This window comes from Cyprinus carpio, chromosome A5, assembly GCF_018340385.1.
Source record: "Cyprinus carpio isolate SPL01 chromosome A5, ASM1834038v1, whole genome shotgun sequence".
NCBI classification, from domain to species: domain Eukaryota; kingdom Metazoa; phylum Chordata; class Actinopteri; order Cypriniformes; family Cyprinidae; genus Cyprinus; species Cyprinus carpio.
In genome coordinates this window covers 37,263,499-37,276,085 of record NC_056576.1, presented here as the reverse complement: position 1 = coordinate 37,276,085, position 12,587 = coordinate 37,263,499, and the positions used below count along the sequence as shown (strand labels likewise).

Here is a 12,587-nt window from a genome sequence, read left to right as displayed (position 1 = left end):
TGCGAAGGGTTTAAAACAAAACAAGCAACACTATTCAGAACAGAACTGAAAAAAATTTGGTACACAGGCTTTCATCATGTTATTGTGGCATGACTCATTAATTCAGTACAAAGATGATACTTATCAGGTACAAAAGTACAATGAGTTTCTGTATTATTATTATTGTTATTTTTTTACGCTTTGATGATTGCAAAGACTTTGAAGAAAGGAAAAATGATCAGGACTGCAATGAGAGAACTGCGAAAGAAAAAGCGAGGTGAATATATCTGCCTTTGTTTTCTTGTACACGCACTCATCTCTCCTTCTCCTCTTCTTTCGTTATTCTCATTATATACTGAGGGGCGTCAACATATAAAGTCTATGAGATCTCAGTGCCAGACTGTCGGTCTTCCTTGCTTCCCTTTTGTTGAGTGCTGTTTCTCTCTCTTTTGCTCTCAGAGGCTAGGCTGGGATGCACACAGGAGGAAATGGGTAGGGTTTTTCTGGATTGTGTGTGTTTTTGCCCTACTGCCCTTTGCTAACGCCCAGGGCCTTGGTGGAAGGGTCAGTTAGGCTTCGTTTGGCTGTTGACTTGGTTTGTATTTGCAGGAGACGGTATATAGTTTTTAATGTGCCACGTGTGATTGGTGTGATCTGGTCATGTGGTTTAACCATGCATGAAAATATGTGTGTTTTATTATCATATGGTACTGCTTGCTTTGTGTTTGCTTGATGAAATGTACAAACATATGTTCGTCTATTGGTGTGGGGGTGTTGCGATATTGACTGAAAATGATATCTCTGTATGGTCTGGGGTTTTGTCAATAGTTAAGATTTTGCTGAGTTTGTTCTGATTTTGGCCCGGTGTAGGCCTAACGTGTACACGCTTTTCAGTGTGTTGATTTCCCCCAGTGTCATTTTTACCTTATAAAGGCGATTTCTTCTAACCTTATTAGATTAATGCATCATCTTCTATGTCAAACTCTTAAATTAACTGTTGGTTACCAATTAGATGAATATCAAAAAAAAAAAAAAAAAACCATTTCATTCTGCATCTGCAGAAACTGCACATTTGGATGTATTTACACAGGGCTCAGAGGTGGAATGAATGCATTTACACAGCTGCAGTGTAAATTAGTTACATCTGCAGTTACAACTGCCTACATTATATGAAATATATTTCAAATATGAAACTAAAACCACCAGTAGGTAGTGATGAGTTTACTGTCTTTGAGTCATTCCTTCAACTGATTTGTTCAAAATGGTTGATTTCATTCAGGAACGAAGCAAAATGGGTCACTGAATCATTAACCCGATTTTGTTCAAAAATGAAGCAATCGCTATCTTTTTGCTCAGAGGCGCCAAGAGTTCTGCTTTAGCTTTGTTTGAAACTGTGTTCCTTTGGCAAAATAGAGCATTGATAATGCCAATAACATTGATATTTTAAAAATGTAACTCGCATTATAAACCTTATGTTTTCTGAACTGTTGTATAAAATGAAAACATATTTGTGTATCATAATTTTGCAGTCGTGCTGATATTCAGGAAAAACAACATGACCGCTCACCATCGTTAAAATGGCAATTGCGATATTATTGTAGATTATAAATATTGCCACACCCCTACTATGGTGTTAATTAGATCTTAAAGCTTTTCACACAATTGCCTTGAATGTGATACTGATAGAATCTGAAGTGTTGTGATTTCTGTTTCACTAGAGTTGCAAACACAATGTGTTCTCTTGAACTCACTCCCTAGTCAGATAGTGGTCGCCCATGTTGATCATGATCACCCATGTACTGTGCATCCCTGACCATCCTCCACCCTTCACCCTGATTTCTCTTTCCCTTCACCCTGACGCGTTCATTTTGGGCCCGTGTCCTCAGACCAGAGAGAGAAGGAGCGAGATCAGCGTCTGCAGGAGCTCAGGCATCAGCGGACAGAGATCCCAGAAAGTCCCGTGTGGGTGCAGACCCCCCGTGAAGATGTGGTGAAGAAGATCGAGCGCCTCCACTGACGGCTCCGCTATCAGTCACATTCACCAGTCGTGTTTCCCAGTTCAGGTAGGCAGAGCTGTAACGTAGTGAATTCTGCTTGCTTCATTTATTTTCCCCCCTGGTTTATGTTCAAGATTTTGCATCAAAAACAGTCATAGTTTAGTTTTACAAGACCCTAGGAATAAATTAAGGTCTATTAAGGTCAGCAGACTCTTTTGGACACTTTTAAGAGCCCTCCACAGGTATTTGTTGTACCTTTAAAATTGCATTCAGGTGAAATAGGTGCAGCATCAAAACAACCCATAGTTTTTGGGTACAGGAAGAAACTTTTGCAAATGGGTTAAGACTATCAAGATACACATCTTAAAGTAACGTTTTATGAGATATCACCAAAAAATGTATATGATGTAATTATAAACACGTATTGCTGTTTCAGGGCAATTTGACCCGGTATCAATTGACGATTTTACACACGATGATATGCCGACTTTTTATCTGTTGGTTTACATTTTGTCTCAAAATACTTTTGGTAAAATAATATTTAGTCTCTTTCCCATAAATCTCACACACTTTTAGGACTGATTTGTGTTGGTAAAAACATGAATATGCACACAAAAGAACTACAAACAGAGGAAAAGATGTAACAGACATAACAGATCACTATATTTGGGACTGTTTTTTAGTAGCCATGAGTTATGAGGTTCAAGGAATTTATTGAATCCATTGATTTCAATGAACGTTGATACGGGTATTTTTTTTAGATATATGTTCTTATACATTTCATAGAATGTATATTCCAATTAAATTTTTATACTGAAAAAAAAAATTATGGCTGTCATATTAATATTAATATTGCAATTAATTACAGAAAAATGTGTGTGATCACTTAGTTTTTTTTATCCAGTGATGGCTATAAAATATATATATATATATATGCTGAACCAAAATTATAATAAACGCAACACTTTTGCCCCCATTTTTCATGAGCTGAACTCAAAGATCTAAGACTTTTTCTATGTCACAAAGGCCTATTTCTATCAAATATTGTTCACAAATCTGGTCTAAATCGGTGTTAGTGGAGCACTTCTCCTTTGCTGAGATAATCCATCCACCTCACAAGTGTGGCATATCAAGATGCTGATTAGACAGCATGATTATTGCACAGGTGTGCCTTAGGCTGGCCACAATAAAGGGACCACACCTAAAATGTGCAGTTTTATCACACAGTACAGTGCAACAGATGTCGCAAGTTTGAGGAGTGCAGTTGGCATGCTGACTGCAGGAATGTCCACCAGAGCTGTTGCCCGTGAATTGATGTTCATTTCTCTACCATACAGCCGTCTCCAAAGGCGTTGTCAGAGGAATTTGGCAGTACATCCACCGGCCTCACAACCGCAGACCACGTGTAAACCACACCAGCCCAGGACCTCCAAGATCGTATTATGACCAGCCCCCCGGAACAGCTGCTGCAACAATCGGTTTGCACAGCCAACGAATTCTGCACAAACTGTCAGAACCATCTCAGGGAAGCTCACTCTGCATGCTCATCGTCCTCATCGGGGTCTCGACCTGACTGCAGTTCATCTTCGTAACCTGACTTGAGTGGACAAATAGTCTTTGATCTTTGAGTTCAGCTCATGAAAAAATGGGGCAAAAACAAAAGTGGTTGCGTTTAATAATTTTGTTCATTGTGTGTGTGTGTGTGTGTTTGTGTGGTGTGTGTGTGTGTGTATATATGTCTATAATAATATATAATATATATATATATAGATATATATATATTATCTATAGATATATATATTATATATATATATATAATATGTTAATAGATCAGATACAATTGTGGGCTTTTAGTTAAAATATTAAGTTGCACTTTATTTGTACAGTATGTGCACCTGCCTGTACTTACCTAAGAACTGTACTGGATAATATAAGGTCACTGCATGGGGTTAGTTTAGGGGTAGGTTCAGGGTTAGTACCTAGTTATTACCCCAGTTATGTTATTAGGCTATAACAGTACATAGTATGTATATGCGGAGCAGGACTTTAAAAATAAAGTGCTATCGTGACTCTTTTATAAGCACACGCTCCACTGAGTCAAAAGTGACCCACAAATGGCAGGAAGCTTTTGAGTGGATCAGGAAGGAGAAGATTGGCTGAACGCTTTTAAATGAGTAACAAACTTGCAGGCTGGGGGTCCAGGTTTGTTAATGCTGCCGATCCTTCAGCGACAGGCCTCTTGTTCTGTGTGTAACTTGATCGTGAGACGCTCCTCGTTGCTGGTGTGTGGCAGATGATTACTGGCAGTACTGTCCCCGCAGCACTATCATGGAATCTCCAGCTATGTTCAAAAGACGAGACAGTAAGTTTACTGAACTCAGTTTGTGTAGTGTGTAGACTTAATTTCCCCACCAGCACACAGATATCAACCCTCTTTCTCTCTTCATATGTCAATCAGAGGAACCAGTGCAAACTAAATCCTACAGTTACTCCAGCACAGCACCACGTCCGACGTAGGAAGGGTCGGCAGTGAGTGCTTCAAAGTCAACAATCAACCTCAAAAATACCTCTCTCTCTGTGTCCTGGTCTAATATTAGGGTCTTAGTATGTAAGAATTATACCAGATAACTATTCATCCTGTAAGGTATTGACTTTTGTTTTTTCCTCTCGGGTTCTTCAGTGTTTTTTTGAACCGTGAGGACAACACGTCTCGTACCTCCCAGCAGAACGTCATGCTCTTGAAGCGCAGACCGGCGGTAGAGAACGGCGCTGATGAGGGCTCAGACATGACCCAAGACATCTGCAGCACAGGCACGAAGAGCCATGATCGAGAAGCTGGAGAAACACTGGAGGCTCTGGTAGGGTGAGCCTGCGGGCTTTCACACACTAACGTTCAAGAACTCATTAAGCTCACAGAAGTACCCAACGGCACCTGTTCAAACAGCATTTTCTTTCTGTCTCTGCCTGTAGCACTCGTCGGCCATTGCTCAAGTAACCAATGTGCAAGCGCTCCACAAGCTTTGGTGTCCCAACGCCAACTCCATTAAACAGATGCTGCTGGACGTGTGGTGCCGATTCCAATACCCGTTCCCTATGAGGTTAACAGAGATAAATCATAACCTCAGCCACATGTGCTCACCCTCCAAGTCCTTCCAAAGTGTTAGTGGACTTTCTCCTCTCTCCATCAAACAGTTTATTAAGCATGTGGCTTACAATTAAAAGATAATTATAACTAGGGCCACAAGCATTTCAAATATCATTTGAAAAGGAACACTGCCAAACAGCTAACCTGATATCCTCGTAATGAGACGCACTTCTAACCTGTTGTTTAGAACACTAAAGAGAACTTATAACATATTTACTCCACACACGCATTTAATGTTGAAACAACATATTTTTTTGATCTGACTGGCTTCTTCACAAATCAGGCACTGTCTCGATTAGCATGGATTATAAATATACATACTTCTGATTAAAATACCTAATGGCTTGAAGAACCATATAAACTACACATTGTCACAATCGAGTGTTATTGTCGTTGTGTTTCATATTCAAAGCATTTCTTCTTCTTTTTATTTAGCTACAGCGAAGACGGGATGCATTTGTCTATATTTAGGGATTGGTATAATTAAACGAACATTACATGGTGTGTTTATAATGCTAGCGTCAGCCGATATTGGCCAAAATTTAATTTTAGGAGTATCTACTTCTCTAAATTTGATTTCTGACATCGAAGCAACTGGTGGCGCAGGCCAGTGTGATGCTGAAAATACGAGCTTTTGATGCAGAATAAAAATTGCATTTTAGAAATGTGTTCAAACAGAAAGACAATGTTATTTTAAGCAGATAATAATGGCTATAATGTATGCGCTATGTTCTCCATATTGCTGCTGTCTCCTTCATGTCGCCAGAAGAATATTGGACATCAAGACTTCTACTCACTCCAGCTGGTGGACGGGATGGCTTTCCTTTCGCCTCTGGTGCATAACTTCTTTCCAGAGGCCTTCGATTACTCCAGCCGCACTCAGATCCCGCAAACCGCGGAAGCAGAACTTCAAGGTGGCGCTTCAGCACAACAGAGTGCGATCCAAGACGATGAATAAACCACAGCAAAAAATAATGACGAGCAGGAATACAATTCAAATTTGAGTTGTGAATTTTTACTCTAGAATTGGATTCTACTATTAGTTGCTTCTGGCGTCATTATAACACGTTCATTGATGCTTTCTTACTTTAAAAATGTTGTGTTACATAAAGATCATCTCATTACTTTGACAGAACGCATAAGCATTTCCTTCATAGCAACATAAGGCATTTCTTCTAAACATAGGCCTCGTGCAGTGAATGTGTTTGCTGTGACTGCAGATGGAAAGCTGGCAACAAACAACTGTTTGGTATAAAGAATGTTTAGAGCCAATAATATCCAGGCGTATCACGCGCACGCTGCTATCACTGAAGAGCTGATGAGAGGTTGGAGTGTGATGTCGTGCAACTTGGGTGGAGAACGGCGGCTGTACGGTCTGTCGCAGTAATCAACACCTAACCGTGTTCTGCTGCTGTATCCTTTACAGCCCACCACTTTCAGAGCTGGATGCAACATTATGTCCACGATACTGATGATTTTTTTGTTTTTTTTTTTTGTCAATTTTGAAACCATGTTTGCTTTATCAGCAGGTGCAACTGATTCTTAGATGAACTTCCCCCATGTTTCTAGTATTGGTCAAACTCCAAATAACACACTTAGGCAGACACTCAAGGGTGGTTGTGCGTTGAGACGCGGCTTCATACACTTGCTACACTACCATTTCAAAGAGTTTGGGCTCCAGTAGGATTTTCTAAAGTGGGTTTTTTTTTTTTTTTTTTTTGAAAAGAAGCCTCTTCTGCTTTCCAAGTGCTGCAATTATTGATCAAAAATACAGTAAGAAGTAATACATGTGAATATTGGTAGTATTTAAAACCAGCGTTTTCTGTGTGAATATATATTAAAATGTAATTTGTTCCTGTGATCAGAGCTGAATTTTTCCTTCAGAAATCTAATGTATAGCCTGCTCTAGATTATTATCAACGTTGAAATTTTTCCAACATTTTTTACATGATTCATTTTGATTTAATAGAAAGGATTGAACAACATTTGTTGAAATAAAAATCTTTGTAACGCTAGAAATGTCTGTTACTCTCCAATTTTGATGAAAAAAAAAAAAAGAATTGAATGCATCCTTGCTGATCAGGCTCAAAACATAAATCGTGCTGGACCCCAAACTTTTGCATGGTGAGTTTATCTACATGACATCAGTACAGTTCATAATCCCGAAGTCTTGATACTGCGTGTATTCAGTTTTCTTTTTAGTTTCACTTTGAACTGGAGCTTATTTGAAATAAAGCCAAATCTTTAACAGAAGTTCATCGAATCTGCAACTCCAGTCCTCTCCAGAATAATCATCTCTTAATAGCTGTGGACTCTTTGCAGGTCAGGTCCCGCTTGAATAACTAAAGGCTTCATTACTAGCTTTTTAAATGATTATTTACATTTCTCCTCTGCTTCGCCAATCCTTTTCCACTTCCCAATGCTATAACTTTCATGCATTTGAGCTCCTTTCTAAATGAGAAACACCCCGCGCGCTCACGAGTTTCCCAGAATAGTGTCCTGCTAACAGAAGAGCATTATTCCTGTCAGTGATGACCGGTGACCTGAGGATAGGTCTTACCTGCTTCCCCCTTTGGTTAGTCTGTGTCCAGCTGATTTCTCATTTCATCCTCCTGACTCTGAGCACTGGGTTTATCTCACTGTTTATCCCCAGCTCTGTCAGCACCATCTGTAATTGCTTGCGAGTCATTAGTGCTGCTGTGTATCTGAACTGATGTGAATTCATGCTTTCCGTTATGATGGTCTGTCAGATGGTCTGTCAGCAGATCCACATGAGCTCCGCTGTCCTCATTTCAAAAGTAGTTGCCACATCGCCGGTCCTCTACTCTTCTCACTCGCCTCAGCTCGGCACGATGTCACTTCAAAATCACCAACTCTTTGTTAAAAACTAATGAATCTGCTTCACGAGTTTTGTTTGCAGGTTCTGCAAGTAAGACCGTGAGCCAACACTGCGAGATGACAGTATTTCAGTGAAGTGCAATCACCACATGACGTGCTCTGTACAGGTGTCTGGTTGCAAAATAAGCGTCTATCTAAATGTATTACTGAAGACTTTAAGTGCTTTAACATTATTGACTGGAAAAAGTCAAATGAGGGACGATGCCAAACTGCTCCCACTTTCGCATTGTGTAGAAGCAAAGTAGTTGGAAATGGATGCCAAAAAGCACACTTACGGTAGAAATAATTAATCACTAAAAGCACCTTAGAGCCGTGTGTCCACCAAAACATTTTTTTTTTCAGAGCTAACATATTACTTTCAATTGTTGTTTTTAAAATGTCAGGGAGCGTTTTTCCCTCACCGAACCCCGAGATTTAAAGAATGTTCAACTTCAGGTTAAAAAAGCAGCGCGCTCATCACTATCACTTTTTAGTCGGCTGAAGCTAATCACAGAGGAGGAGGGGCAGGGCTAAATATCACACCGGCCAACACCTGCTTAACGTACTACGACTGAACAACGATGAGAAGGAATAATATTGCTTGTCTCTGGCTATTCATCTCTTTATTCGCCACTCTCGAACCAATCAATAAACATAGGGCCCTATGAAATCAGTTTATTTTTTCCTAAGTCCGTTTTTTTTTTTTTGTTTTTTTTTTTATACATTCCGTTCTTCCGTTTAAATTTTTCTGGATTCGTTTTTTGTCCGTTTTCCGTTTTTTCTTTGGTTCTCGCTGTCCTTTTATAGTTCAATTAAATTTTATTAATCAAAAAATCAAGTCTAATTAATTAAAGTCATAAAGTTTAACAAAAAAATTACATGTTTAGAAGGCCCTATGAAATGTTTTTGTGTTTCTTACTATTATTTTTTAGTATTTTAAATTCTGTTTTAATGCATCCTAAGTAGGTAATACGAATACTTTATCTTAATTTGCTCAGTACATACTTAAGTAGCCTGTATGATTTTTTGTTTCTCTCAGAAATTCTGTTTGCCTTTAAATTTTTCTGGGTATCAATTAGGAATGCATAGAAACATTAATTTTTCATTTATCCTTACAATTATTGAAAATTAAGCAACCTTTATTTTTTGGCAAACAAAGGTGGATTAACGATTAAAACCTGAAAAAAGAAATGTGATTATTCGTTAAATTAGGTTATGTTTCAGTTTAGTGATATATTCTACTGAAAAAACAGACTTCAAATCAAACCAGAATTTTTATTTTGACGGGGTTCCGTGAATCCGAGTCCCGTCAGAGGCAATTAACTGAGGGGCTTGGACATCGGCGGGGGTGGGCACGTGTCGTTTGAATAAATTTTTTTGACGCATTGGCAACAGCATAGTAGCCTGAATCCAGACCTAAATCTGAAAGAGCTATATCAATGACCATGAACTCTTTAGACTTGGGTTTTTTATCTAAAAGAGAACGAAACATCGCTGAAATTTGCTGTTTTATAGGCCAGGATACCGGCAAGAGTAAGGTCAGAAACATCCAATGGAGATCCAATATGAAATGAGCATTTACCACTACCCCTAGAATATTAAGAAGCGCCACTGAGTCTATCTACATCATAAATTCGTGACGAGTGGGACGGGGCGGCGGAACCGTCAGGTAACGGAGCGAGTGCGGTCAGGAGATGTTTGAAGAATGAGCAACGCCTGCTCCACTCACCGAATCCTCGATTCCTGGAGGAGATCGGGAGGATACAAAAGAGGAGCGAACCGACAGTGAAGGACGAGAGAGGACCAGGGCCCTCGGGTTGTATTTTTGGTACGTTTTTTGTTTGTGCGACCCGGAAGTCGCCAGGTAGAGGGGCTGTAGCGGAAATAATTTTCCTCTTCTTGGAGAGTTGTTAAAGTTTTGTTTTTGATCAGTACGCCGGTTTCCCGCCTCCTTCTGTGACGTGACAAGGGTTTTTTGGTATTTTACAAGAATGTCGTCTCATATTTTTGTAATTTTACTTTATACTTGTCTTGATTCCTAATACACAACAGGTGACGATTGGTAAGTTCTAAAGCGGTTCCGGAATCTGCTTCCATACCAAAGGTTGGTATAGCCTAGTTCAGCACTTCGCGGGAGAATGGACGGCGACTCGATGCTTACACGTAATGCCTTATTTCTGGCGTTCCTAACTAGTTCGGTAGCTTCCCGTTTTTCTGGGACGCGCGGGAATTTAGTCCGCCGTTTAGAACCTTGCCACGCAGAGGACGCTTTTAAGAGCTGGAAGAGGCTAAAGGGCTACGATGGTCATGGGGGCCAGGCTGAGCACAGATACAGCTAAACAACAGAACAAGGACAGAAAATATAATATGTAGCGTTCTCAGACAAGGACTAGGCGTTTTAAATGAACAGGGTGTTATTTGAGCTGTTTGGCCACAACCCACGCCGACCCCACCCACTTCCAAGAGAACCGCACTGAAACCAGCGAGGCAACTCCTCTCCCCCTCCTCTCTTCCGTTTAAAACCCTTACACCACACAGGGCGGAGCCCTCTTTTCAGATCAACTCTCTCGAACATCCAATAACATTTCGCAACACAAAAATGAATAAAGTGCAACATTAACATTTAAACACATTTTTATCTACAACACAACAACATTTTGAACATGCTACACTATAAATATAATTGGCTAAATAAAAAACAAAAATAGGCCTACAAAAATAGCAATATATTTTTATACTTTAAAAAATTAACAAAAACGACGACAAAAAAAAAAACACCGAATCAGTTTGAAGCTTTAAAATACCGGCAAAAAAAAAAAAGTCCCCATCAGCAAAGTTTTTTCGTATAGATGTTTCTGAAAACTTAAGGCTTTTTCTTCGATAACGAGTTGGATATCATCACACAAATGTCTGCGTATTAAATATTTTGGCGGTTGTCCGGAGCTAGCATTCGCAGAAGAAGGGCCAGCTGGCTCTCATAGACCGTGGTCGTGGCCGGAGTATCTAAGTCTGCTGATGACGAGGCTGCAGAGGTTTAAACCATTTTTGTAAAACCATTTTTTTAATTTTTTATTTTTTTTTTTTTTTGAAATTTAAAAATTTGTTGCTAACAATGTCTAAATATAGACGGACAAACTGTTCTTCAACTTTAAAAGGATTTTGCGCTGCTGCAAATCAAATGAACAAGTTTACTCAGCGACCAAAGCATTCCCCATGACGAAGCCTAGTAACGTGCCATGAACAACCAAAATATGCATTCCCCCAGTCTTTTTATTTTATTTAAGTTCAGTTTGAACATTAATATTAAAATAATAACTAAAAGGGGGAATTTTTTTGGGCCCCGCCCTGGCTGTAGGAGGGGCATCAATGACCGCTAGGGGGGGCACGGCCCTCGAATGCCCCACCACAGCGCCGGCGCTGCCGTGAATACCTTTACGTTCTGTGTCTGTGATAATATGTGGCCTGACGGTGTTTTTCTGCAAGCAATAACAGATTTCGTGTCTCCACCCCCCAGCATGATCCCGTCACTGAGCTTCAACACCCCGTTTTTCAGCAGACAGACAGAAGTTACGTGTTTAATCACTTTTTGCATTGCTGTTATTGTGTCCATACTGTATGTTGTTTGTTCACATGTGCACAGTGAGATCACAGAATGGATGCATTGATGTTTTTTTAGTTTGTTGTTTGTCTCTGCACATGTATTGTTTTGAATGTAAGGCATGAAAACACATCATCACAGAGTTTAATGTGGGCTTTTCTCGTTTCTCTCTCCTCACTGGCTTTGTACGTCCCACTCGATCTGTTGTTTCTGTCCTCTTTCCCTCCCTCTGTCCCCCCGTCGGCGTGGAGTAGGAAGCTGGCGACTGTCCGCAGCTTCGGATGTGGAGGATATGGTGCGGATGCGGGAGCCGGACTGGAAGTGTGTACACGTACCTCCAGGGGTTCTACAGGGGACTGGTGCAGAAAGGGGTTGGCAAAACCAAAAACTCCTCCTGGGTCAAAAAATCAGAGCAAACGGTGGGGCCCGATCAGAGCTTCCAGGAGAAACACCCCTCAGTCATGATGCTGGATGGAAAAAACTAACCTAGAAAAACCTTCAGATTTTCAAATTTATTTTAGATAAAATAAAAAAAAGGTTGTCTTTTTAGTTCATGATCAGGAAAAGACTGACAATTAGATAATCAGGAAAAGTTTTACATTTTTAAATCAGTTGGTTTTAATTTGACAGTTTATTTGTATTTATTAGCTTACAAATATAAAGTATTTGCACAGTATTTATTACTATCACTGCGTTAGATATTAAAATATCAAACCAAGTGCTCATATGTGAAAGGTGCATTATAGGGCTGCACAGTATTGAATAAAACTGACACTGCAATATTTAGTTTTTTTTTTGGTTTTATTTTGCAATATGAAAAACTAAAGGAATGTTCACCAGATAAAAAAAACCCATTTGCAAAGAATTAAATTCTAGAATGATTGGAGTTGTAAGTATATTTGCATATAATTTTTAACTTTTTTACTTTTTTGGAAAATAATTTTTTGGGGGAAATTTTGGGGGAAAAAAATGAAAAAAAGTGGTTTTTTTT

At 39.5% G+C, this 12,587-nt stretch overlaps 1 protein-coding gene and 1 long non-coding RNA gene across 2 annotated transcripts in view; both read left to right on the top strand.

Annotated features, from left to right (window-relative positions):
- The window catches only part of LOC109054416 (smoothelin-like), a 122,761-nt gene that overhangs the window by 80,050 nt on the left and 30,124 nt on the right, over positions 1–12,587 (top strand). The gene's annotated exons all lie outside the window — the stretch shown is intronic.
- On the top strand, positions 211–1,918 carry LOC122145100. The gene is made up of 3 exons (XR_006160138.1): positions 211–256; positions 439–471; positions 1,866–1,918. It is a non-coding gene; the product is annotated as an uncharacterized LOC122145100 (long non-coding RNA).